At 36.1% G+C, this 27,664-nt stretch overlaps 1 protein-coding gene and 1 long non-coding RNA gene across 5 annotated transcripts in view; one reads left to right on the top strand and one right to left on the bottom strand.

Annotated features, from left to right (window-relative positions):
• Positions 1 to 12,291, bottom strand: part of LOC129137847 (uncharacterized) — a 29,397-nt gene extending 17,106 nt beyond the window's left edge. Inside the window, exons 1-2 of the long non-coding RNA XR_008540689.1 lie at positions 12,188 to 12,291; positions 2,614 to 2,662 (exon numbers count right to left, since the gene is read on the bottom strand). This is a non-coding gene — a long non-coding RNA (uncharacterized LOC129137847). The remainder of the gene's footprint in view (positions 1 to 2,613; positions 2,663 to 12,187) is intronic.
• LOC104003155 (uncharacterized) overlaps positions 1 to 27,664 on the top strand; it is a 569,073-nt gene that overhangs the window by 469,766 nt on the left and 71,643 nt on the right. The window lies entirely within an intron of this gene.

Raw genomic sequence — 27,664 nt, 5'->3', positions numbered from 1 at the left:
TACACAGTGGCCTTGGTGATTTCAAAACTTTAAGAACATTTAAAATATTCAAGTTCTTTCTCCAAAAACTGGTGACTTTCTGCTGCTGAGCTCCTGAAAGTTTTTGAGAAGAAAGTTGAAAGGTCGAAAATGGTGCTGTGTTTATTTGAATATCTGAAGGGTAAACTCCAAGCTACTTATCTGAAAACAAATATTCTCTGAAACCTGCAGAGTAAAGAAGTATAACTTGACATTTCTTCTGCAAGAAAAAAAACAATAAGATGGTGACTTTCAAGACCTCAGTCAATGACTAAAGTTCTGTGACCACAGTGAGGTACGGTGTCTCAACTAAATGATTTCCTTAAATATTTTAGTAATTTAGAGCTGATATTCTATGTATATCATGAAACAGAAAGACCAGATAAGCTATAATATGAAAGCAATATAATTCAAATTAAATGGAAGAACACATAATAAAATACAAAACTTCTCAAAAAAAATCTCCATTATGCCTGTTTGTAGCAGTATATATTCCTAACTGTATTAATGTGTAATAGTTAATACAAATCATAAAGCATATAATAAAAATGTAATTTAGTATTCTTTGGTAATAATAAATATCACTTGTTGAGTAGTTAATAAAATTATAAGTGCAAGTTCAGAACATTTTAGGTTCTGTTTAAAAAAAAAAAAAAGCAAACACAAATACTCATTATTCTTGGTATTATGTGTTCAGCATATTACTGCGGTAACCAGGGCAGTAATGTCAAGACAAAAGTCAGGGTTGGCTTTAAGAAAGAAGCCTGAGAACTGGAACTATATAGAGGCCAGAAAATCAGTGTCTACATGCTAAAGGCAATTTTCAGGAACAAGTACCAGGAGCAGATCAACAAAACAAAGAAGATCAACAAAACAAATAAGGAAGGTGGTTTTATGAACCCAGAGGGGCAGTGGTTATGAGTTGTGGTGCCACTTTATTCAACCTTATCTGCTTGGAAGTTTTTCTCCTACACCATTAAACCCCTCACTGAACCAAACTTTGTACAGACTGCAGCCAAGAAGGGCTGTATTATGGCTTTCTTGGACCTCTTCATCCACAAAAATATTAAAAATTGTATTTCATGACTTAATGTTCTAATTGTGTTTTCTTAGATTCTGTATTTGTCTATTTGGCATCGATTCTTCACAGGGCCAATACTGAATTTATAATATTTTATTATTATCTATATTCTTGTTGCTCTGGCATTTGGGAGCCTTGTAGACCATGGAGAAACTCCTCTTCCTAGGGCTAGCTAATTCCTAAAGATAATAACAATTTGCCTATGAACGCAGGCCTTTCATATGCAAACCAACCAATCCATTAATTACTTCCTTATCTAACTCTCACACACTAAGCCAATGTTTGCCCTGCCTTAAATTATCCCAGGGCCAAGTATCACTCAAGTGGAGGCCATCCCTATAGCCCAAAGCCCAGCCGGAATTTTTAAAGCAAGCCGTGTTCTAAACTGTTTGCTCTGCCCTGTTTTTCCTATGGAAAACCCAATAAAGCCTGTGGTCTAATGCTTTCTCTTTGCTCCTGTCTGCCTTCTGACAGACACCCATGCCTTCTCTGTGTCCCTGCATAGCATGAGATGTCCCCTCTCTGTGACCTTTGAGTATGATAAACTTCTTTCTTCCAAACCTCCTTCTCATTTCCTCCCATGAATACGCAATCTTTACCAACCATATCATATACAACATTTACATTCTCAGAATACTGAGTTGGAATAAATATATTGACATTATGCATTAAAACGTTTAAAAATCTGTAAGTTCATTTTTTTTTTCTGATTTTAAAAGAAATTAAAATGTTCTTATAGGTCCCTAAAAGTATCATGGGCCTTTGACAGTAGGTCATGTCTGCCTAGTGGACAAGTTGACTGTGGAGTCAGAGATGGCTTGCTTTTGCTGACATCCTTGTAAGCTCTTGAGAAACTGAATTAGAAACAGACAATGGTCAGTCTATGTGTAATAAACAGAACTCTGGCCCACAGACTCTGCAGCAACCATTGCAGGAAACCAGTTACAATCTCTTAAGATTGGTCCAGAATGGTCACGATTTGGTCAACAACTGCCAGCCTCCTTATTTTTCATCTTTTTTTTTCTTTTTTCAAATTCAGAACCAACCAGAGAAAGCTAAATATGATCCCCAAACCCATCACATAAGATGTCTCACTCTTTGCTAGCCTACCTCCATTGACTCCAGTGCTGTCATGATAATGACCTCAATTAAAACATGCTTAACACCTTTCCTTTTCTCCACTCTAAAGCTTCCCCACTGCTTTGTCTGCCTTTCAGCCTCTGACAAGTTGAACTGGTGGCATGGATGCCCTTGCTGTAGCAAGCTCTGAATACATAGCTTATGTTTGTTCTCATTTGGATGTTCTTTATTTCCACACGCCCTATCTTCCTTGAGGTTTTTAGTTAGGACACTTTCTTCCCACCGAAAGCCACCTGTCCTGTATATCTTCTAAAGAAAATGTTGATAGTGTGTTCCAAGATGAAAAACAGATAATCCAATGAGTTTATCTATAAAAATGTAAAAATACAAAATTTCTAAATGTCGATGCTTCTTTTTTCAGACAAAATTCTTACATGAAAGCCAGAAACACAGGAATCTCATCTTCTAAATATTTTCTTTATCCTAAGAAAACACACAAAAAGGTGAATAGAGTTAAGTGTAGACTAGCAGCGCCAGCACAAGTATCACCTGGGACCAAGTTAGAAATGCAAAATTTTGGCTCCCACTGCAGACCTACTCTGGAGATCTGATGTACTTTGAGAACCATGGCTCTGAAGAGACTATCCTGGATGGGCTCTTGAAATTCTCTGAGGCTTACTTTCTTCATATATATACAACGCAGTTACAAATTCCTTGTTTCCAAATTTAAAGGTTGGTTGTGAATATCAAGTTATTAATGTCCTGAAAACATGTTTTCATGATGCTTTCTCTGAAGAAAGAAAAGATGAACTCTGCTATATAATATTTTTAAAGTCTTTAAGAGAGGAGTTGGGTTTTATTTTAGACAAGCAATTGAAAGTAGGTGGGATTTAAATTAGTTTTAAAAAGGGAAATGACATTCTAGTTGAGGAGAAAGGAGATTGTCAATCACTGTGCCTCTTTCCTAGCTCTTCAAATATGGCTAGCTCCAGGCTGCATATGACGATGATCCTAAAGTTGAGTCCCAGAAGCTACAGTGGATGAGTCACTTATACATAACACTTATTAGGTCAGCCACTTAATAGCTGTGTTTCATTGAACAAATTTTTCATCCTGTTTGTAATTTCGTCTTCTTACCTGTCAAATGAGAATAGGAGTGTGTATTAGGCTATACAAGAAGCATGGCTGGAGAGGCCTCAGGAAACTTACAATCATGGGAGAAGGCGAAGTGGAGGCATGTCTTACATAACTGGAGCAGGAGAAAGAGAGGGAAGCAGGAGGTGCTATACACTTTTAAACAACCAGATCTTGTGAGAACTCACTATCATGAGAAGAGCATGGGGGGAAATCTGCCCCCATGATCCAGTCACCTCCCACCTCCCACCAGGTCCCTCCTCTAACACTGGGGATTGCAATTCAACCTGAGATTTGGGCGGGGACACAAATAAAAACCATATCAGAGTGAAAATATTTACCTCACAGTGTGGCTATAAGCAGTAATTGAGATCACTTATATAACACATTCTTCCCAAGAAATATTAGCAGGAAGGATAAGAATAAGATATTAAATAGTTTTTTTCTGTTACGCTGATCTATGCAACTGTAATTTGACTTAAGTTCCTCTCAGATGGTATTATGGGACTATCCTTATTGTTGAGTTGCATCAATAATTAGCTCCCATGTTGACTCTGGTATCTGTGATTACTCTCTCCTTTTTTTTCAGAATACTTTGCCTTTGATAATTGCCATGCTAATAAGTAGCAAGGAATATTTAAGCCCACCAGTCAGGCTGTTCTTTTTGTTCCTGCTGATGTCCACATGGGGGTGTTGACACCCAAGACTGATGGCACAGATATTTGTTCAAAGACACTGATGTCTAATGTGGAGGTGCTACAAGGGTGGCCACCAATATAATCACCATCCTAATGTTGCTGTTTCAGTAACATCTTCATCACCACTACCAATGTTGTAATTGCTGATGTCTCACATTCTAAATGTCCTAAAGAAATTGTGGGAAAAAAAGAGCTCTCTTTTTTTTTTTTTCACTCTTCTTTGACATTCCTTAACCCTGTTATTTGGTCCTGAGGCTATGAGATAGTTTGATTGACATTGCTGTGCTATTTAAAAAATCATGCCATTTCAGCTGGGTGCAGGGGCTCACACTTGTAATCCCAGAACTTTGGGAGACTGAGGCAGGCAGATTGCTTGAGCCCAGGAGTATAAGACCAGCCTGTGCAACATGGTGAAATCCTGTCTGTACACAAAAATACAAAAATTAGCTGCACATGGTGGCACATGCTTGTAGTCCCAGCTACTCAGGAGGCTAAGGTGGGAGGATCACTTGGGCCCAGAAAGCAGAGGTTGCAGTGAGCTGAGATCGTGCCACTGAGCTCCAGCCTAGGTGACACAGTGAAAGCCTGTCTCAAAAAAACAAAAAAAAAACAAATTATGCCATCTCATCAGTGCTGTCTAATTATGTTCGAACCAAGCTCTGTGTCTCTTATTTATCAGAAGGCCCCTTCTTCCTTAATATAAATGGTGCCTTATGGGTTCTACCTGACTAATTCTCTGAGTTTGCAAAGAAGACCTTGAGTTCTAGACAAAACACAGTCTAAGTTTGGGTTGACACCTCTTATACATGTATTCATAGAAGAATATGTGTGTGTATGGAGACATTTTAAAGATGTAAAGCCTTATAAGAACAATGTAGTAACAGCCCATCATTATCGTCATGACTTTAACCTTGGTGTGGTGGACAGACTTTAAGGTGGCGTCCATGATCTTCAGTTCCTAGTGTTCATGCCGTTGTGCAGTCCCAGCCCCTATGACTTGCTTTTAAACAGTAGAATATGAAAGGTGATGGGCTGCCCCTCCCATGATTGTTATTACATAAGATTCTATCTTGCTTGAAGACCCACTAGAGCAATTTCCTTTCACTGATTTTGCAGAAGCAAGCCAACATGAAGTAAGTGGCCATGCTAGAGAAGCCCATAAGTAAAGAAGTGTAGGAGCCTGTATAAGCTGAGAGCAACCTCCAGCAAGAAACTATAGCCCTCAGACTTGCAGCTTCAAATAAATGAATTTTACCAAAAACCCAGAGGAGTTTGGAAGTGGCTACTTCTCCATTTGAGCCTCTGCTAAGACCTGGATTGCAGCCCCACGAGATTCTTAGGCAGAGGAAACAGCCAAGCCATGTCCAGATGCCTGACTCACAGAGACTGTGAGATAAAAAACTGTGGTTTTAAGTGGCTAACTTGGTAGTAATTTGTTGTACAGCAATAGAAACCTAATACTCCATGTTAAAGAAACAAAATATGGGGGGAGTCATTTTATTATGAATGCTTGAATACCCTTCTTACCTAATTTTTTAAAAGATGTCTTAACCTGTTTTTTACACGCATTTATTATTATGGCTGTCGAGTAGTATAGTTTGCTTTATTACTATTTCCATTACAAAAACAATTAATAGTTTATGCCTAATGGAATTATAAAGGTGTATTTTAAGGCATGTGACCTTCATAGTAAAGAATTAGGGATTTCCAGTTAAACATGATTAAGTGAACATACGTTTTTATGTCTGCTTAATCAAGAAACTCACTAAAATAGTAATAAAAATAAAACAGGCATAAATCTAAAAGGAGCTAAAGAACAGGGAAAGTGGCAGTACTAGATGAAGATTCCAATTACAATTTTTGATATTGGAAATGCAAAAGGACAAGTGGCAAGGCAACTGACTTGAAAGAGGGAAGAAAGTTCACATTTAACTGCACATGGAACCCCAGAAACACTTAGGAGTTTAACACGGCAGAAACCTTTGAACATGGGAGCACAGAATAGTACTAAAAATAAGAGGTTCTAAGTCTCAGTAAAAAGCAATTAAGTCCTCTCATGTCCTCATCTCAAGCAACACAATTAACCTCTTCCTGTATTAACAGAAATAGAATTTTTCTATATAGAGAGAGTGTATCTTGGGGGTTCTAGATTTGGGGACATAAGCACCTGAAGGCAGACATGAAGCATAATATTGAAATCAAGACAACAATTCAACAGTGATACAGGGGCTTTTAGAATGCCTTACCTCCCCAGTTTTCCCCAGCTCAGCTCCTGAACAGGGCAAAGAGGATGACTCTCTGGAAAAACTAAAAAGTCAAAAAGAAACTATCTCTGGACGGTGAGAATTTGAGAATTTACTAATAAAAGAACTCAGCTAGCCAATATTTCTGGGAAGCTCATCGGTCTAACGGATCCTTGTTTATATTCACGTATGCAGAGTTTGCATTGAGGATTGTAATGACTCAAACACAGACTCACAGGTGTTCTCTTTCCAGTGATGGTGTACTACATATTTTGGAATAAGTCTCTCATTGAGAACACCTAAGAAAGGTAGGCAGAACTTTTAGAAATTATGTTTGAATGCATCAGAGAGCTGCTAAGATAAATGATTATGAGGTCTAAATCCAATCCAGGAACACTTTCAGGACTTCTGGACCCATTTCCTCACAGAGGTTATATTTTGTAGAGGGCCAGATAGTAATTGTTTCTGATTTTGTAGGCCATTTGGTCACTGGCACAACTGATCAACTCTGCCACTGTAGCACCAAAAGTAGCCATAGACAATATTACATCAATAGATATGGCTGTGTTTCAGTTAAATTTTATTGATAAAAACAGATTTGATGAATGGGCCGTAATTCCCTGACCTCTACTCCAGAAACATTTGTCAGTTATGAATGAGGTAAGCTTTCAATAGCTCATAGCACTAGGGGGACAAAATTTAGTGCTAGAGGCCCACAAAGAAGAAGATGTGAGCGGCTTTGGATTGGGACCCTAAAGGGTTGTTCTTTAGAAATAAAAGTAGGCTGGGAGCAGTGGCTCACGTCTGTAATCCCAGCACGTTGGGAGGCAGAGGCAGGCAGATCATGAGGTCTTGAGTTCGAGACCAGCCTGACCAACGTGGTGAAACCCCATCTGTACTAAAAATACAAAAATTAGCCAGGTGTGGTGGTGTGCACCTGTAATCCCAGCTACTCAGGAGGCTGAGGCAGGAGAATCGCTTGAACCCAGGAGGCGGAGGTTGCAGTGAGCCGAGATCATGCCATTGCACCCTAGCCTGGGCGACTGAGTGAGACTCCTCTATCTTATTTAAAAAAAAAAAAAGTAATCTAGAAATAGACCAGTCCTTGACAAGATTAAGACCTGGCTTCAATTCATCTCCATCCCTGATTGGATTAATTTGACTTGTCTTTACTAATAGGCTAACCTAGCCTTCTCAAAGCATACATATATTCTACCAGGATGATAATATGATCTTTCATAGCCTTCTATTAATACTATAGTTTCTTACATATAAAATATTCTGAACTATGGGAAGAGACAGGATCAAATGGAATAAAACTAAAAGAAACATTTGACAATAGAGACAGACCCACAGGGGATAACAATGAAATAATAAGAAACCAGTTTTAAAATATGTTCAAGAAAATAAACAAGTGGAAGAAAATAACTTGCAGATTGAGAATTTTAGGCTGAGAATTGGAAGTTATAAAGAACTGATAAAATTCTAGAGCGGAAAAATAAATTGAGAACTCAAAGACTGGATTTAACAAGAGAGCAGACACTCCTGATGAATTAAACTCAGAAAGGCAAGTGATGAACAATAGAAAAAGGTACATAGGAAACATAAGACATGGTAAAATAATCTAAAACATGGGTAATTAGGGCCCCAGAAGAACATAAGAGGGGAGTAAAATGGAAAAGTGATATTTGAACAGATAATGACTCAAGTTTTCCCAAACCAACAAAATTGCACCAAACCATGGATTTAAGAATCACTACATAATCCAAATAGTTTTGAAGCAAAACCAAAACAAGAAACCTAAGAACAAATAGTTGGATTATTAAAACCCCAAGCAAAACCAAAACAGAAACCTAAAAACCTAGAAAAATTATAGAAATTCAATGCAGAGGAAATCTAAGTGTAGCTAGAGGGGGAAAAAAAAGAAAAAGTGATAGCAATAAGACTAACAGCTACTTCTCAACAGAAACAGTGTAACCTTGAAGACAATATAACCATATTTGCAAAAAGTGCTCCAAAAATATCACTCTTGACCTAAAATGCAATACCAAGTAAATATTGTATTCTAACAAAGGGGTCAGCAAAATGTGATTCACAGGCAAAATCCAGGGTGTTATCTGTTTTTGTAAGCAAAGTTTTTTGGGGGAACAAACCTAATTATGCTCATTCATTTACCTATTACATGTGAATGCTTTCATGCACTAGAGTAGTTGGAATATTATGACCCCAAAAGCCTAAAAGATTTACCATTTGGTTCTTTACAGAAAAATGCTGACCCTTCTAAAGTAAAAATGAAATGCAGCATTATCAGGAAAAACAAAAAGTGAGAGATTTTTTGTTGGTAAACCTGTTCAAAAGGAAATTTGAAGCTAATAAACAGAAGTGAGAAAAATGAGCAATAGAGATAGCAAATAAGTATCAATAAATGAACATTGATGCTATAAATCATAATATTTTGTGGGCTTAAAATGTGTTTAGAATTAAGATATACCGCAGCAAAAGCATATAACTTAGGACAGAGTATTTGGAGCTAAATGTTGTAACACCTCTACATTATTTGGTAGGTGATATAAGTACTAATTTATGTTAGACTTGATACATCAAAAATGCGTTTAGCAAAGTCTAGAGTAACACTAAAATAATAGCTTAAAAAACATAACTACCAAATTAATGAAGTAGAAAAAATGAAATAGAACAAAGAAACAAAAAACTAATCCAAAAGACAGCAAACAAAAAGAGGAAGCAAAGAATCATAGAATAGTCAAGAAAATAAGAAGTAAATAGTGAGGGGAAAAATCTTAATCCTAAATATATTTGACAACACTACATTGCATGTGAATAGAAAAAACACCTCAAGTAAAGGTTTGAGTGTTAGATAATATTAAAAAGTTAAAAAGACCAACTATATTTTGACTCTAAAAGCCACACTTTAAATGCAAACAGAGAAATTGATAGTAAGCACACACACAAAAGACTATGCCAAAAAAAAATAATAATAACACTAGCCTCAGGAAAGGTCTATCTATATTGGTATTAGACAAAAAGACTTGAAGGTAAATTTTTTAATGTACAGAGAGTTATTTTGTAATGGTAAATAGTTTATTTCACCAGGAAAGTATTAAACACCACTTTAAAAAAACCCCAGAAACCAAGTAAATGGAGACATAGTGGGAAATTTTAACCCACCTCAGCACATGACAGAAGAAGTAGGTCAAATAATTCCTAAGGATATGAATTTGGACAACATTACTAACAAATGGTTCAACTGACATATATAGAATGCTGCACACAATAGCATGCAGAATGTGTGTTCACTTTAGATACATAAGAACCATTTACCAAAAATAAACATATGCTGGCCCATGTTGTCTGTCTCTACCAATTAAAATCATATAGAATATATTCTTTGAACATTAACAAATGTCATTTATTTCCAGATTTTAAAAATCTACATTTATGTTATACATTATCCATAAGTTTGGCTTTTGCTATATCCCACAAGTCTCAATAAATGCTATGTTTCTTATAATTCAGTGCCAAATATTTTCTAATTTCTATTGTTGTGTCGTCCTTCACCCATGAATTATCTCGAAATAAACTTCTTAACTTCCAAACTTAGGGAGCTTTAAAATTTATCATGTTGTTCTTTCACCTGCATTTTACTATGTTTAAAAATATATTCTATATTATTTTAACCCTTTGAAATTGGTAGAGACAGAATGCTGAGCATAATCTCAAGAAGTTAGGAAAAATAAAACTGATAGAGAATAGAAGACAGAAAATAGAATAAATAAGAGCAGATAGTAACATAGGAAATATAGCTAACATAAACTAAACTGAAAGTTAATTCTTGGGGAAAAAACGACAGCACTCATAAACCCTTAGTAATAGGAAAAAAGGAAAAAAAACACTAAAAATAGCACTAATGAAAAAGATGAAAAGCTACTAACAATCTTATAGACACCAAAAAATGGTAAAATGTTGTAAATAAATATGAAAGTTTAGAATAAATGGGAAAATAAAAAAGCATATCTTACCAAAACTGAAACTGTAAAAAATCAAAGTTTATATGGTCTTATAGTTATTAAATAAATTGAATCTGCAATTTAAAAACTAAGCATAAAGTGGCTTCATCATTAGCATCAAATTCATGCATACTATTCTAGGGAACGGCAAAAGGGAGATATAATTCCTAAGTCCTTTTAACTTAGTAGAAGTATGGACATTAGACTTGAAAAATACTTCAAAAAAGAGATCTTAAAATGACCAATAAATATAAAAGGGCCTCAAATCATTAATAATCAAGGAAGTGCAGCAAACAGAAGAAAATTTCAACAAAATGTATATTTATATCTTAGAAGGCAAAAGAGCATACAGCGCTTATAAAATCAAAATACTGTAAAAATGAACATTCAGAAACTGAGAAGATATTTCAGAGTTTGAAAGATCCTAGCAGAAAACCTTTAAAAAGAATATGTGGAAGATGAGTTGAAGAAAACATCTTCAAAATCAGAACGAAAAAGAAAAAGCTGAAGAGAATGAGAATGAAAAGAGAAGCCATTCCCTGCCTCCCCCCATGATATCTAACATGAGTTGGATCCTTACTATTCTGAGCCCCTTATTATGAGGGTCTATGGTTTTTCCATTCTTGTTATGCATGAAAGGTAATATGGAGAGCTATATGTATTTTAACCTGCTCAATAATCAGCATGAAGATTTGGGAAAGGTTTCACCAATCAACACTCTTTCGTTGAAGACTGTGTCTTCACTGCCTACAACAGAGGTTTCCAAACTTTTCCAGATTAGCTATTCATTTTCAAATTTTACTCATGTATTTTATGTACCAATATTTATGACTACCCTGAAATGTTATGTTTGCAATGATAAACTGCAAAATCTATGTAAATTTATACACAATGACTATCAGAGCTTCTGATAGTTATTCCAAAAATACTCATAATAGTAAAGCTCAATTGTTAGAAACATTAAAACCATATGCAAATTGCTGAATAAAAGACATGTTAGCCTCAGTTACATTATGTATAATATGAGGACATCCTGACTCATGGCAACACTGCAAATATTAAATGACTCAGCATCACCTTTGTCATTAGTTATTATAAGCATTAATTATTAATATTGTCATTATTGTTTCACATTCAATTGAGCTGATATAATTCTATGCCAGAGCAGAAAAAATTTAGTTTATCTGACAGAGGCTTCTTGTTGGTAACTGCTCAGATTCTATTCTGCTTTTTCAAATAATGAAAGAGGTTCACTAGCCCATGTTAGCATTTTTGTATATTACTACTTATCTCCATACACCAGCTTGGAAATCACTTGCTAAATTAAGGAAATAAGGAAATCTTAAGATCTACTTTTAAATTGATGATTTATAGAGTTATATCAGAATACTTCTCTTTTTATTACTCCATTTAAATCAAATATAATATGCTTTTAAAGCAGAAATAAAACATATTCAATAAAAAACCTTGAATAATAGTGATATTATTTAGGTTGTGATTCAAGTTATAGGTAATTCACATAGATCTCCAGAATCATTTTTCTGCCTCATAATGGATATATAAAGTTATATGCATAAAATATGAGTAAGTTAATGCATCTGATATGGAAGTGGTGTGCTTGGTGTCCCACCAGAATATTTGTGAATAATTTTAAAAGATATTTTATTTTCAAAGCCTCCTGTTACCTGGAGGAAAGGAGAGGGGCTTCAACTGCAAATAGAGGGACTTAAATTAGTTATGAAGTCAAATGCCCAGATGAGAGGATGATTTAACACGGAAATGGGATTTTTGAGGAACCATGTTTTCCAGAGCTTTTACATAATGCTATTCCAGAGGCTAGAGATTTGTATATTCATTCTCCACTCTCAGATCCACCCTTTGGAGTCCTCCAAATACTAACGTATTTACCGGCATTGTGGATGTCATCGCCATATTCTTTCCAATCATTTCATATCAAGCCATGATTCAAACCTCTGGTTTATTTCACTGCAAGTGGACCTTGCTTGAGAGCCATTAGAACGCATTTTTGGGACGGTTTATTATGGCTAGTGTTCCATTACTGGAATGCTAAACACAAGGGAGTTATTTATATCCTACTGCTCAAGGTCATCGCCAAGGTCTAATTGCAAAAATTCAAAAAATTGCAACCTCAGGCATAAATGGATTAAGGGGAAAGCCCGACAATTACACCGGCTAGCCAACATCATAGGACTCCTGCAATCCAGGCCATCGCAGGCCAAGGTTTTTGAAGGAAGCCCTCAAAGAAAGGAAGACCCTTTTATTATCGGGATTCATGTGAGTTTGCCATTTTGCCATCTGGTGGTTTTCTGCTGTAATTACAACCATTTACCAGTTGACAGGGAAACAATTTCACCACAGACTTAATGAGACGAAGTCTTGTGATTTTGAGAAAAGGGAGGCAGCCATATATAATTATTCCAAGAGACATAATAAGAACGCCCAAAGAGAATTCTGATGTCTGTGGCATATGCTTATGATTGCAGTGATCCTAAAGGAAATCTAAAAGACCGAAGCTGACAGATACTACCATATGCTATAGTTTGAATGTATACCCCAGATCTCATGTGTTGAAAATTTAATCCCCAAATTCATACATTGATAGTATTTGGAGGTAGGGCCTTTGGGAGGTAATTAGGATTAGATAAGGTCATCAAGGTGGGGCTCCCATGGTGGGACTGATGGCTTTATAAGAGAGGAGGAGGGAGCTGAGATGGCATACTCTTGCCCTTTCACCTTATGATCCCCTCTGCCATATTATGATGCAACAAGAGGGCCTTCTTTAAATGCCAGCACCATGCACTGGGAATTCTCAGCCTCCACAACCATGAACTAAATACACTTAATTTTTCAAAAAAATAAATTGCTGTTTGTGGTGTTACGTTACAGCAACAGAAAACAGACTAAAACACCATATTACCGGATGCCACATAGATATTGCTTTCTGATGGTGTGTGTGTGTGTCTCTGGATGTGCAATGGATATCTTTGCATCAAGAAAACAGCTTGAGAAAGTGTTCTGACCTACTCTAGGAGAAAACCAAATAATAAGCATAATAAAAAATACCTCTTTATAAATACAAACATGCATAATTATGTCAAAATGCTTTCTACCTTAGTTGTAACTCTGAGATATCTAGTAAGACATCTATTTCTCAGCAGGGGCTCCCCAAAAGCCTAAGTCATAGTTAAAAGGGAAACTTTGCTAACCCGGACCCACACTTTAAAAATTCATAAGTTAAGTGATCTTTTGTTTCACCTTAATTTTTTATGATTGTTTTTGTTTTACCTCATTTTCATGTTATTGCAGTATAACATCACAAAGAGAGTCTAGACATTTTACCTTTAGTCATTAGAAATCCCCATTATCTCCTGGTATCTTATGATTTTAAATTTCTGTTCATGGGACCTAATGACTATAAACAGAGTGAAAAATGTAGCTTTGAAGTCTGGAATTCCTCTGGGCTTTTTAGAAATGATTCCTTCTTTTAACCTGTGAAGAATCCCTCATTAACAGATCCATCCTGCAATATTTGAAAGGAACTTATAATATACCACCTACAGTGCCTTAAATTGCACCATTAGCAATTCAAAACATCTAGTTTGCCTGGGAGTGGGTAATGTGAGAGAGAGAGAGAGAGTGTCTGTGTGTGTGTGTGTTTGTGTGTGTGGAGTAAGGACACATTACAGAGAAACTTAATAATTTGTTCTGAAAATGACTGGTCTTGACTATAGAATGCCTGGGTAAACCTGAGATCATGGATGGTGACCTCCCACTTGTAGGCTTAAGTATTAGTATCTATATAGGCTAGAATCAATTTTTATGTCTAAAAATTACTTTGTGTTTGAATGACATTTCTTTTCTCTTTTTTCTTTTTTGTTTTCTGAGCCAGAGCCTTGCTCTGTGGCCCAGGCTAGAATGCAGTGGCTCAATCTTGGCTCACTGCAAACTCCACCTTCCTGGTTCAAGTGATTCTCGTGCCTCAGCCTCCCAAGTAGGTGGGATTACAGGCCTGAACCACCATGCCAAGCTAATTTTTGTATTTTTAGTAGACCTAGGGTTTCATCATGTTGTCCAGGCTGGTCTCGATCTCCTGACCTCAAGCAATCCTCCCGCCTCAGCCTCTCAAAGTGTTGGGATTACAGGCATGAGCCACCGCACCCAACCACTGAATTACATTTTTGTTTATGTTTTGTTCAAAGAATTATGTGTGTTCATTTGCTCAAGAGAAGTATTTTAATAGGAACAGTTGAAGAATGTGTGTGCTGGATGATGCCAGAAGTGTTTGTCTTCGACATTGTCCATGGCCTGGAGAATCTTCAGAAGCGCTGATTTAGTCAATTCTTCCAGCTTGCGTCCTGCTGGCTCCAGAGATACTTGTTTTCTTTTCTAGGCCAGTGGTTGTAGCCCACAAAGACAAATGTTGTTAGGAACTGAATGCATCAGAATCTGCCGCACATTTCACTCAGGAATTGATGATCTTCTCTTTTTCCTTCTTTTCTCCAACAGTTGCTTATATTCCAAGCTTTTTTTTTTTTTATTTTGTTGTGCTATAGGGACTTGTATAATGTCTGCTCACTACTTCTTCCACCTTCTGAAACCAGCAGAGCATTTTTTGGGAAAATACTCCAGTGTCTTACCTCCTAACTCTAATCCAACCATGGTGAACACAATGATGGGTGCCATGCTCTTATAGCCTCCATATTAGACTATAGTTAATGGTGCAAGGATAAGCACCTGACACACGGAGGACCTATCATAGCTGATGCTTGGAATGTTTGAGCTTGGGCATCTAGAGATAATACAAATCAATCCCTCTCTGACAATGGATGGGAAGTCATGTTTGAGAGCTGGCAGCCATTGTATTTTCCAGCACATTAAGGAAGCCAGTTTGCCATAGGAGAGTATGAGGTTGACCTTTCCAGAAAGTAGAAATAATTTTGCAGCGTTTCAATCCTAGATTCTATTTGATCCTGAGGTAACTTACCTTTCAGCTGTTACAAAAGATACCTGTAATTTATTGTATATGTCCCTTAAATATATTTTTCATTTTTGGATAACTTTGTACAGTTTGAGTTGACGTCAATGGACATGCAGAATGTTTCTGCTCTGGCAATTTTTTTCACACATGTACATTGTAGAAGAGCCTTGGCAAGTCCATAGCTTCTGACATGGACCTGTGGTTCCCTTGTTTTCTCCTTAGAGGGTTAAAGAAGACATTTAAAAAATGGAGTAAACAGGCCAGGCATGGTGGCTCATGCCTGCAATCCCATCACTTTGGGATGCCAAATCAGGTGGACTACCTGAAGTCATGAGTTTGAGACCAGCCTGCACAACATGGTGAAACCCCGTCTCCACTAAAAATACAAAAATTAGCCAGGCATGGTGGCACGTGCCTGTAATCCCAGCTACTCGGGAGACTGAGGCAGGAGAATTGCTTGGGCTCGGGAGGCAGAGGTTGCATTTAACCAAGATAGCACCATTGCACTCCAGTCTGGGCAACAAGAGTGAGACTCCATCTCAAAAATTAATAAATAAACAATAAATGGAGTAAGTGAAAGTAATAAAGGAAGTGGTCATATAAAAGCAGTTTTGAGAAGGACTTTGGACAGGGCTAGTTCCTACTTGACTTCTCAAAGCCCAAGTGTGCTGGGATAATGGGTCCTAATGTCCCTACAAAGTCTCTTGTCCAAATCTACTTGAAAATGTAGCTTATTTCTCAGAGTGATTGCATGTATTCATTAGATTTAATTGTTGAAAGTTCTTTTCTATTTGCAAAGTAGTTTTAAGCATAAGCCTTACTAAGATTTGGCTTCTTATCTGATAGAAATCTCACCCAGCTCAGAGGGATTCAGGACAAGTCCTTATACTTGATATCTACAGTGAAATCAAAATGTAATCCACAGTGAACTTGTGCAAGTTTTTTATTTGCCTGTATTAAAAGTAAATTGTACCCAAATTATTCACTTTAACATTTGCTACCGAATATGGTGATTTCATTGTTGTTAATGATGACTTAATACCTTTCTAGGGAAAGGTTGCGTTAGGTGAAAGGAGTAGTTGACCCCATCAGTGTGAACAATTCAGTTGGTGGCAGTATGTTCTCTAATTAGGAAAAATGCTAGAAAGACTTCCTAAGAGTCCTGTGCAATGGGGGAGTTGACCATCTCTCTGAAATTGTAAGAAAATCTCATTATAGAGACCATTGTAGAAGCAAATGGATCAGGTGAAGCAAATGCATTTAAAACATTTTTCTTCACTCAGTGGAGATTGCTCCAAGCTTATGATTTTCACCAGCTGCTTTACCACTTCCTCCAAAAGTCTCTGCAGAGAGTCCTGGGCTCAGAAAAAGCCGACAGACCTTAACGTCAACAGAGCTTTTCACAGTAAGAATCTTTCCCCACTCTTCTAATAGTTTGAATCTGTTTCTCCCCTGAAATCCCTTATTTCTGTAACTCTCATGTCTTTCTCAGTGCCATTAGTCGTAACTCTACTAATTTTTAGTTCACTGCTGCTAGATCGGTTCCCATACAGATTTAAGTATATTTAAATATAGCTGCATCGGAAGGGTGTCATGTCATACATTAGTCAACTGAACCACTCTATCAACACCACCACCTTGAAATAAAGAGAAATTTGATTCAAGTGCATACCTGCTACATCTACATTTATCATTCAAACGGGGAGAATTTTGAGAGTAGAAGTGAATACTGTTTATCATTCTACTGAATCAATAGGTGAAAATTAAACATTTTTCAGAAAGTCAGGAGTGAAAATTCAGAAAAGACATAGAGTTTCTTAAATTTAGGGATTAGGATTCTATTCACACTTCTATTGGATAGGGTGGTGTGTCCACCCACCCAGCTCCCATTTATTTCTCTGAAAACTACCTTTGGTTTTGGAAAGTCTTGTGTCATGAACCCTGCTATGTAGGAAGGTGGCCAAAGACTCCACCTTTCTGGGAAAAACTAGAATTTGAGTTGAGCCAAAGTAGTGGTAGACCCAGAACAAGATTAGCCAATCAAATGGTTTATTTACCAAGCAATTTAAAATTGGGATTCAAAAACACTGGTTAGTCTGTCGGTATTTTAAACTGAAAGATCACATAAGCAAGACATTGATAATCACATGAATGTAGACCCAGGGAAATTGCTTTGCAGAAGAAGAAAATCATGAAGAAGACATGTAGAGTGAGGCAGAGTGATAATTCCATGTGTTTCAGAGAAAGTGGAGACAGGGATTGGCTGTGCTTCTGCTTTTTTCCGGTTCTGGGTTCCATGATGTATCTAGGACCACAATGCACTTGAATATTCTTAAAATGAAGTCTCCCTTTTATGTAAGATGGTTTAAGTATGTCTCTTTTGCTTGCAACCCAATATTTCCTAACAAAGGTATATATTAGTTTAAGAAGCTCTTTTCCTGTATATCCCCTATTAATTCCAACAATGTGGGCTAAGCCTTGGTCTTTGCAATGAATGTCAATATGAGAAAATTATAATTACTTATTAAAAGTAAATATGCTTTAATTTCCTTATGGAATCTAAAGACCAATTAAAATATGCCTTATATTTGAATTGACATATAATTAGACTTGATGGGAGAAATGGTATTAGGAATCTAATTTTCTGGTTATTCCTCCTTGCTGCAGAGTTTAGCTGGTGTTTGCCTTCAACAACAGGAAATACTTATGAGATAGGAAGGCTATGGCATATTCTCCCTAGTTCTTTTGCTCTTATTATTTTTTATTTTTTCAAACCTAAATGGGCTACTCCAACTTTATCAAATTCCTTTAAGGTTCTGAACATATGCTAACTTTCAAGGAGCTTCAGATATGGTAGAGTTTGGCTCTGTCCCCACCCAAATCTCATCTAGAATTGTAGCTTCCATAATTGGCATGTGTTGAGGGAGGGCCCCAATGGGAGATTATTGAATCATGAGGGTGGTTTCCCCCTATACTGTTCTCATGGTAGTAAATAAGTTTCACGAGATCTGATGATTTTATAAGGGGTTTTCCCTTTTGCTTGGCTCTTATTCTCTCTTGTCTGCCACCATGTAAGATACGCTTTTCACCTTCCACCATGATTGTGAGGCCTCTCCAGCTATGTGGAACTGTGGGTCCATTAAGACTCACATGGGTCAAATGGTAGTTCAACTCCTTTCCTTTATAAATTACCCAGTCTCAGGTATGTCTTTATCAGCAGCGTGAAAACAGACTAATACAAGGTGCAAAATTCTAACATACCAAGTTCTGAAGATTCAAGTAAAAGGAAAAAAAAAAAAATGGGAGTGAAAAAGCCCACTTATCACATTCTATAAGAGGAGTGAAAACTGTACACATGAAGGAAAGTACACCTGTTTACATAGCATAGATCAGCAGTATTAAAGGGACAATCTGGATCCAGAGATGATTTCAAAGGGAATAAGTGAGTTGTATCTCATAGAAGCATTACAACACATTCTCATTTCCATGGAGATTTGTCTTGCTACAGTCAAAAGGAAAACAGAAAGAAAATCTGCCATGGTAATTTAGCGATGAAAAATTAACAACTGCTTTGTTGTTTAATGATTACTCTTACCTTCTGATATCTACCTGATAATTAAATAAATTAGAATTATTTGTAAATATTAGAAGTGACCTGGCTATAGAAGGCTAGAATGCCAATGTCTATTGCTAAGCTGATTTTTTTCTTAGTTTACAGTTATAAACTATACTGCACACTTATTAACTGATATACTCAGGCTATCAAAGGGCATTGAATAACTGAATCTGAGATCACAGGTTGATATTTTGGTCAAATCATGACAACCCTGTAGTTAAAAGGTTTGTATATCATGTTGATGCCTCCAGAAGCATTAGCTGGCCTCATCTTTGGTAACAAAAAGAGGCTTCATTAATCTTCATGAGGCCATATTTTCCCATATTTAGAGGAACATATTAGTATGCAAAACTTGGGAATATGATATTTCATAAACAGCTATTTAACATATTGAAGCTAATCAATCATATCTAAGATTTTTTTCAATACATGCTAAATGGTTGGTTTTATAAAGTGCAGGCCTTATGCAGTGCAATGGTGTTGAAGAACTGGACCAACCTTAAGTTGGATATTTAAATGTGGATTTTCAAAAAGGATGTTGTATCATTCAGGGTTCAGCCAGAGGAATAGAATCAATAGAAGATATATATTAAGAGATTTGTTACAAGTAATTGGCTTATATTATTGTAAGGGCTGGCCAGGCAAGTTGGAAATCTGTAGGTCAGAACATCAGGAAGAGCGAGCTGGAATTCTCAGGCAGGGACTGAAGCTGCTGTCCCCAGGCAGAATTTTCTTCTCTTCAGGGAAGTCTCACCTCTGATTTAAAACCTTTGAACTGCTGTTATCATCCCTACCCTTACTTAAAGTTCAACTGTTTATAGACTTTAATTACACCTACAAACTACCTTCAAAGCAACACCTAGATTAATGCTTGGTTGAATGATTGAGAACTGTAGTTTAGCCTGGTTAGTACATCAAAAAAGAAAATCACAGATGTCTAGATAGTGCATTAACACAAAATGAACCTCAGGTGTAATCTCATGTTTCTTAGTGTTGAAGTAAATTAAAATGGAGACCAGGCCTGAAGAATCCCTGAGCAGACAAAACCAGTTAGCCCTCATAAGTGACCTCAAACTCGCTTAAGTTGCAAACATGCGTGAAACTTAATTTGGGTCATTTCTGGTAATGCTTGTGTTAGACAGAAATAAAACTTAGTCCCAGCCAATCATAAGCAGTCAACCAACATACAATGATGTGATCTGGGGCTTTTCAACAAGGTACCTAAAACTAGGCAAAGCAATCAAATAATTCCTTGTTTTGTTTCTGTATTTTTCTTTTTTTTAAAGCCATTATTTTAGAATCAGGGGTACATTTGCAGGTTTTTTACGAAGGTATATTGTGTGTTGCTAAGGTTTACAGTACAAATGAAACCATTACTCAAGTAATGAGCATAGTATCCAATAAGTACTTTTTCAGCCCTTGCCTCCCGCCCTCTTTTCCCCCCTAGTAGTCCCCAGTATCTATTGTTCCCACGTTTATATCCACATCTACCAAATGTTTAGCTCTCACTTACAAGTGAGAACATGCAGTCTTTGGTTTTCTTCTCCCATGTTAGTTCACCTAGGATAATGGCCTTCAGCTTCATCCATGTTGCTGCAAAGGGCATGATTTCTTTCTTTTTTATGGCTGCATAGTGTTCCATGATTTATATGTACCACATTTTCTTTATCCATATCACTGTTGATGGGCACACCTGGGTTGATTCCATGTTTTTGTTACTGTGAATAGCCCAATGATGAACATACAGTTGCATATGTCTTTTGGTCGAACAATTAATTTTCCTTTGGGTATTTACCCAGCAATGGGGTTGCTGGGTCAAATAGGTAGTTCAACTCTTCAGTTTCTTGAGAAATCTCCAAATGTCTCTCCACAGAGGCTGAACTAATTTACATTACCACTAACAGTGTATAAGTGTTTCTTTTTCTCTGCAGCCTTGCCAACATGTTATTTTTTGACTTCTTAACAAAGCTATTCTGATTGGTGAGATGGTATCTCATTGTAGTTTTCATTTGCATTTCTCTGATGATTAGTGGTGTTGGCATTTTTTCATATGTCTCTTGGCCACTTGTATGTCTTTTGAGAAGTGTCTGTTCATGCCCTTTGCTCATTTTTTAATAGAGTTGTTTGGTTTTTTTGCTTGTTAATTTGTTAAGTTCCTTATAGATTCTAAGTACTAAACCTTCATTGGATGCATAGTTTATAAATATTTTCTCCCATTCTGTAGGTTGTCTATTTACTCTGTTGATAGTTTCTTTTGTTGTGCGGAAACTCTTTAGTTTAAATGGGTTCCACTTGTCAATTTTTGTGTTTATTGCAATTGCTTTCGAGGACTTAGTGAAGGCCAATATCAAGATGGGTATTTCCTAGGTTTTCTTATAGGATTTTTATAGTTTGAGATCTTACATTTAAGTCTTTAATCAATCTTGAGTCAATTCCCAGCATCATTTATTGAGTAAGGAATCTTTTCCTCATTGCTTATTTTATCAACTTTGTTGAAGATCAGATGATTGTAGGTGTGTAAACTTTTTTTCAGGTCTCTCTATTCTGTTCCATTGGTCTGTATATCCAACAGCAGTACCACACAGTTTTGTCATCGAAAAAATAAACCTCTTTAAGTTTGGTTCATTCTTCATAATTCTCCAATTAATTAATTGTTGTTTCCTCAAATACACACTAAATGTTTATTGTGCCCCAGATTTTTCTTTAGTGACTGGTTAATTCCTTCATGAATCAAATGCATGCCAATTCCAAGAGATCAAGTTGAAAGAGACACCCTTTTTTTTTTACAAATCATGGGATTTATGAAAAAGATGAAGCATGGGTGATGGAGAGAACATTCTCAAAGAAGCATAATCTCCAATTTGAGAATAAACATTTCCGTTTTGCTTTGAGTTGGAAAAAAAAACCTCTCTTTTTCATCTTAGCATTACTCTAACAACAGGTGACTGTTATCCTGCACAAATGTTTTATTTCATTGACATTGTCTCTAAATGATGATTCAGTGGCAAACCTGAGCATGAGTTCTGAACTACTACTTCTCTTTCTGTGTTTCACAGACTTTAGAAATTTTATTGGAGGATGTCAACCGGGATTAATGAAAGTATTTTCTATTATATCATATTTAAACACATAGATGACGGGATAGTAAACTAACTCATAATAAATAGCATGTGTTAATGCTTTCATCTGAATTTAAAATGGTGGTTTTCTAATAAATTTTTCATGGGTTAGTATTCTATTGGTCAAAATGGGTTATGATACTTTATTTAGAAATGATGGCATTTCTCCCTGGTGGTAGTGGTTCTTTCCATTTCAGACATTCACATAGCCAATGGATGCGATTTTGTGTGTGTTATTCGGATCAGCAGATAAAGATGACAACAAGCTATGCTTGTTGTTATCTTCTAAAATCTGACTGACTGACATTGAATATTGTTCAGGTCTGGTAACTCTGTAGTAGTTTATCATCTATTTCTTTTATGTGTATTTTTCTAATGGCTTAAAATGTCAAATTTTTATATTCATTTGTGTTAATGGTTTGACAACCTGTACAATCCATGTCATTTATTTCCTAGTTTAGAACAAATATTTGTATTACGTGTTGTAAATGTCCAGTGCCTCTGCATGTCTGGAAGTGGCATCAAATTCCTTTTTTCTTTGTTTCTGTTTTTGTTTTTTCTCATTTTTTTCATTCCATATTACAACAATGAAACTAACAATCTCAAAAAAGTATTAGTTACCATTACTGAGTGCCTATTATTTGCTACTAATCCTGCTAGGAGCTTTACAATTAATCTCTTCTTATCCTTTACAAACATTCTTGTATAGTTTTATTTTTCATTTTATAGATAAGGAAAGTAAGAGTTAACGAAGTTAAATACCTGGCTTAAGATCACACAGCCTCTTCACATTTGAGCTGCTAGTTCAGCTTCTATCTCTCTGTTTCCAAACATAAGTTCTTCTCTACCATTTCATCTATCAAGTTAATTGATTATTTGACAATATACACAACTGTAGATACCAAGGGAATGGTGATTTTCAAAAGATGAAATCTTAAGTCAACTTTTTCAGGTAGGTAACTGCCTCCAGAAACTCTCTCCTTTAGAAACGGACACCATGCAACTTATAGGGAAATATCAAAAACAGTCAGAGTCACCATGAACCTCTTTAATTCTTACTATGGTTTGAGATTTAGAATTCTTGGGGGTATGGAGGATTTAATTTAAATAATATAAAACTTACTTTTATATTTACATGTATTTAAAATCATGATGTCTAAGCAAATTAATTATACAATTAGGATCATAGGGCAAATGTTTAGCCCATGTTGTAGGACTGGCTGATTTAAAGCACTTTAGAAGTACCATTAACATAAAAAATTGCTGTGCTCCTTTGAAAGAGATCTACTTATTATCTATTCATTAAAGCTGATCAAAGAATTTTGCTTGATAATGATTTGTTAGCCTTCTTCAAGTTTCTATATTTACTGAAAAGTCATTAACCTGCACTCTTTAAGCATATCATATAACGGCTTTGGTTCCATACTAATCATGATTGTTCTCTCCAAGTGGTCCTCATCAGTGAAGTTTTTCTATATATAGAATATGATTAGATCATATGTGGTGGGTTGTTTTTTTTTCTCACAAAATCTTAGATATCTAGACAGAAATAAAGTGTCAGACTGCATTCAGAAATGACCATTGGACAGATATTTTGATGAATTTTGCTCAGTAGTATCAGGATTTATGGTTGTAATGGCCCCTGGAGCCATGGGACTACATAAAGACATCATACTCCAATTCATGGTTATTATTTTGGGTTATTGTATTTACCCTCATGAAACCAAGAACCACAAACCACATGAGAGGTTTATAGTGTGACAGACAGCTCACGCCCATCCCATCTCAAAAGTCTGCATTAATATTTTCAAAAGACATAGTACATAAGAACTCTCTTATTTCAGCCCAATTTTTTGTAAATCTGTTTCCAAATCCTGTCCTCTTGCCACTCCAAAATAGGAGTGTTCATATCACATTGCATCACATGGTACAGAGAAGGGCAGAGGCAGAAAGAGAATGTTATTAGAAAACAGTAAGGAGAAAACATCCCCATAAATTAGGTAACATTGATTCTCAGAAGACACATTCTCTTCCTTATAATCTCTGAGAATCCAGCTATAGTCAAGGAAGGATATGTCAATTTGAAAGGCATGGCCTAGGGCCTTCTCCATGGCCAGAGACACTCAAATTATATAAATTCTATGTATTGTGAACAGATGAAAATCATTTACACACAATAGGGTAGGGGGCATAGCCCAGCTTAACAGGTAGGAAAACACAAAGCTGGATGGCACTGCTTAATACAAGTTGACAGGGATCTGAAACAGTGCCTCATCTGAAGGACATGGAGAGAAACATTTTTAACCAGATGATTTTTAACATCAGGAAAGGATTGAGGCTGCAAGAGCCACATGACTTTTTTTCTGATGAATTAAACTTTCTTTTTCCTTCCAAACCAGTGAGTGTATACAGATACTTCCAGAAGAACCTGAGTGTTCATTGTACTCATATGTGTTCTGCGGACATGAAGTCTATAATAATATTATGCTTTGAGCTACGCTACCACGCAATGGAAGAGAAATTGCTATCTTGCCCTATAGCTTCTGTGCTTTCTGCTAACTGCCACTTTCACTGAGTATCTCAACTTAATTTCCTAAGTAAATAGCATTAAACTTGTCACTGCTAATTTTCTCTCAACATCTATTAAATATCCACATTGTGGATTTGTTTTTGACAGGAAAATTTAGGCTGGTTCCGTTTTATGTTTCAGAAATATGTCAAGGGAAGATTAGCTCAGAGACAATACCTGTCATGAGCCACAAAGAAGACAGATGAGTGTGTACATGAGTGTGTACAAACTTAGCTATACAGTTTCTTTAAAAAATTAAATCTGATTACCTGTCTATAAGTGCAAACTATTTTGATTAAATTCTATAAAACAGCAAAAAAGAATTTTAGTCAGTGTGCCAATGTTTTCTTTCAGAAATCACATCAACCAACTGGTTTTCTATCATTTGTAATTGTAATACTAATTCTGCCACTATGCATGTTGAGAGAGGTGACAGCAACATTTTCTTCTTATTTTTAGGAAGCAGTTGTTCTTTTAGGGACAGGTCCTTCAATTCCTCCATGAAAAAAAATCACAAAGGCACACATAATACCAAAATTTGAATAAAATTTCAGAGCATCATGAACACATTTCTACCTCTCCACAATCCAAATGTAACCATCTAGAGCATGGATTTTTGACCTTGTCCTAAAATTGTATAGTTCTTGAGACTTGCGATATCATATTAATCAATTTTGCATTATTCACAGAGTCTGATTCGATGCCTTGAAATAAGGTGTTTCTTAAATATCTGTAGAATTGATTAGCATAGAAATAAAGTAGGATCATTTTTACATTTACATTGTTAAGACCAATTATTTTTTTAAAAAAGATATTTTAATATCTGCTCTGAAACAGAATAGAATCCAGAAATCGAAATCAACTCACACATACATGGTAGACTTATTTTTAATAAAGGTACACAGGTGATTTAGGAAGGAGAGTATATCTTTTTAACAAATGGTGCTGTAAGAATTGGCTATTCATATGGGAAAAAAGTGAACCATGGTCATAACTAACATCACACATAAAAATTAACCTTAAATGGAGCATAGAACTAAACATAGATGCAAACACTATAAAACTTCTAGAAGAAAACATAGTCAAAAATAGTTGTGGCATTGGAGTAGAAATTTTTTTAGGGCACAAAATTCATAAACAATAATGAAAATCATTGATAAATTAAACTTATCAAAATAAAAAACTTTCATCCTTAAAATACACAAATAATAAATGAAAATTCAAACCACAGATTGGGAACAATTATTTCACTATATCTGAAAAAGTGCTTGTATCCAGAATTTATAAAGAACTCTCACAGCTTAATAAAAAAATGACAAACCACCCAGTTAAGTAAATGAGTCAAAGATTGAATAGGAATCTCACAAAAGAAGATATACAAATGTCACATAAAAGATTTAACGACTAAGGAATGAAAATTAAAACAATGCAATACCATTACATTCCCCGTAGAATGGCTAAAATGAAGGAGACTGATGGTATCAATTATTACGATGTTGATCAACTGGAAGTCTCATACACTGCTAGTGGGAGCACAAAATGGTGCAATCATTGGGAAACAGTTTAGTCGTTTCTTCTAAGGTTAAACATATGTTTATCATGTCACCTGCATGATTCTGTGTTCCTACTTATTTCCCATGAGAAACGAAAACATATGTCCATTTAAAAATTTGTGTTCAAATTTTTATAGCAGCTTTAGTCATAAAAGCACAGACTGGAAAGAGTTTAAATGTCCATCAACAGGTGAAAGGATAACAACAAAAATAATTGTGTGTTTGTTTTGAGATGGAGTCTCGCTCTGTTGCTCAGTCTGGAGTGCAGTGGCATGATCACAGTTCACTGCAACCTCCGTCTTCTGGGTTCAAGCGATTCTCCTGCCTCAGCCTCCCAAGTAGCTAGAACTACAGGCACGCACCACCACACCCAGCGAATTCTTGTATTTTTAGTAGAGGCGGATTTTTGCCATGGTGGCCAGCCTGGTCTCAAACTCCTGACCTCAAGTGATCTACCCACCTCAGCCTCCCAAAGTGCTGGGATTACAGGTGTGAGCCACTGTGGCCAACCTCAATAATGTGCATTTTTAATGACGTATTTTGATAATATATCATAGTATTATTCAGCAATAAAAAAGGAACAGACTACTGACATACACATCAACAAGGATGCATCTCAAATCATTTTGAATGAAAGAAGCTAGACACAAATAAGCACATACTGTGATTCCACTTATGTGAAATTCTACAGTAGACCTAATGACAGAACACAGCCAAGAGTTGTCTGGAGCTGGGTATGTGTGTGTTGGCAGAGGTGGAGAGGGGATATAGACTGGGAAGGGGCAAAGGGGAGCTCTTTAGGCTCTAATATTTTATATCTTTAGTGTTATGGTTATATGGTGCAGATATTTGTCAAAATTCATTGCACTTATAACTGCTGCATTTTATTTTATGCAATTATATTAGTTTCCTGGGGCTACCATAACAAAGTACCACAATCTGGGTGGCTTAAAACAACAGAAATTTATTCTCTTACAGTTCTCTAGGCAAAGAGTATGAAATCAAGGTGTCAGCAGGGCCATGCTCCCTCTGCAGGCTCTAGGGAAGAAGCCTTCCTTGCCTCTTCCTAGCTTCTGGTGTTCCTGGGGGATTCTTGGCTTGTGCCGGTGTAACTGGTATGCCTCTGTTTTCACATCACCTTTTCCTCTCTGTATCTCTTTGTCCAAATTTAAATTTCTGTATTCTTGTAGAGACACCAGCCATTAGATTAGGGACCATCTCATTTTAATTTGATTATAACTGCAAAGACCTTATTTCTAAATAACGGTATAGTCTGAAATTCTGGGTAGACATGAATTTCGGGAAACACTGTTTAAACTAGTAGAGCAATTCATCTCATCAAAGCTGATTTAAAATAAATGAGAATAAAGAGATATCATACCTTCTTAATATCCATTAATACTTTTGAAAAAGTCAATACATATTTTCAAGAAATATCATCCAGAATTCTAGACACCACCACCTGCATGTGCCAATTTGATGATAAAGGCTTTTTTTTAAAATTAAGGAATTATTGTCAATTCTCACAG

The sequence above is a fragment of the Pan troglodytes genome, chromosome 17, assembly GCF_028858775.2.
Source record: "Pan troglodytes isolate AG18354 chromosome 17, NHGRI_mPanTro3-v2.0_pri, whole genome shotgun sequence".
Taxonomy (NCBI): domain Eukaryota; kingdom Metazoa; phylum Chordata; class Mammalia; order Primates; family Hominidae; genus Pan; species Pan troglodytes.
Note: the sequence above shows the minus strand (reverse complement) of the source record. Positions and strands in the feature narration are given on the sequence as shown.